The sequence below is a fragment of the Sinocyclocheilus anshuiensis genome, unplaced genomic scaffold (assembly GCF_001515605.1).
Source record: "Sinocyclocheilus anshuiensis isolate Anshui unplaced genomic scaffold, SAMN03320099.WGS_v1.1 scaffold579, whole genome shotgun sequence".
Lineage (NCBI taxonomy): Eukaryota > Metazoa > Chordata > Actinopteri > Cypriniformes > Cyprinidae > Sinocyclocheilus > Sinocyclocheilus anshuiensis.
In genome coordinates this window covers 154,201-155,455 of record NW_015551075.1, presented here as the reverse complement: position 1 = coordinate 155,455, position 1,255 = coordinate 154,201, and the positions used below count along the sequence as shown (strand labels likewise).

The window sequence follows — 1,255 nt, the reverse complement described above, 5'->3', positions numbered from 1 at the left end:
CCTCCATTCCAGCCCTGTAGGCTTCTTCCCTTCTTTCAGGACCTCCACCAAGAGGTTTCGAGGTCTTGGAAGCAGACTTTTTCGGCGCGTATTACAAACGCCGCTGCCGCTGATTTTGCCACCGTGTCTAAAATGGCGGATCACGGTTACGGGGCAATGCCGGCCGGTGAAGAGACTCTCGCCACACACCTCGCGCCTAATTCAGCTCCATCTTGGAAGTCGCGCCCTACGTTGCCATCCAAGCCATGTAGGATCACTTCCAGTTTAATCTGGAAATCTTACATGGCCGCTGGGCAGGCCGCGGATTCTATGGGTTCTATGGGTGTACTCCAGGCTTATCAGGCAGACGTGCTCAAGGAGCTGGACGAGGGAGATCCAGGGGCCCCAGAGGCCGTTAAAGAGCTCAGACGAGCTACTGACTTGGCGCTTAGGGCTACCAAGCACACAGCTCGGGCAGTGGGCAGGTCCATGGCAGGGTTAGTGTCAGCTGAGCGCCATCTTTGGCTTACTCTCACTGACATTAAAGAGAAGGACAAACTACGGTCGTGGAGAACTTTCGAGCAGCGAAACAGCAGTCTGCCACGTTTCGCCAGCTCATCCTGCGCAGGGCTAGGGAAGTAGAGCGTCAGCCACCTGCGGCTCGTTCACGCTCGTCCTCTTTGCAGCACCCTCGCGAGGCCCAGCGGCATGAGCCATCGCCTAAGTTACCCCCTCGTAAGGACTGGGGTCCTAGGTCTCGCCCACCTGCTCACCCACGACAACGCAAGCGGTTAGACCTGAGTTCGACGGCCAAGACCTCTCGTTCTCAGGCTCCTAAAAGCAGTTCCTGATTCCTCTGCTCGTCTTCGGAGGCCAAGCCCTCCTTTAGAGCGTGTGGACGAACCGCACAAGCGTATTTGCCTCTCTCGCTGTGGCCTCCTGACTCCGATCTTGACGGTCCCGCCGCATATTGCGCCTCGGGCAGTTTTAGATCGAGTCCTTATGACGAGCACCTCCTCGGATACTCTGCGCGTTCCAGCATTCAGCGTTCGAGAAAAAGCCCAAGGGTCATGCGAGCATGGCCCGTTTATGACGGCCTCCAAAGCTCCCACTTTTGGGGCAGTGGGCAGGCCCGACGGAACAATGGGAAAGGGCCACCTCCTTTCAGCGGGGTTCTTCCTACGACGGTACGTCCTGGGAACGCCTCGATTTTAGGTCAGGAGATCAAATCACTCCTAGAGAAAGGGGCTATAGAGGATATACTCCCCACTCAGAG

At 57.1% G+C, this 1,255-nt stretch overlaps 1 pseudogene; it reads left to right on the top strand.

Moving 5' to 3' along the window:
• The first annotated feature begins 981 nt into the window (after positions 1 to 981).
• The window catches only part of LOC107662315 (uncharacterized), a 28,844-nt pseudogene continuing 28,570 nt past the window's right edge, over positions 982 to 1,255 (top strand).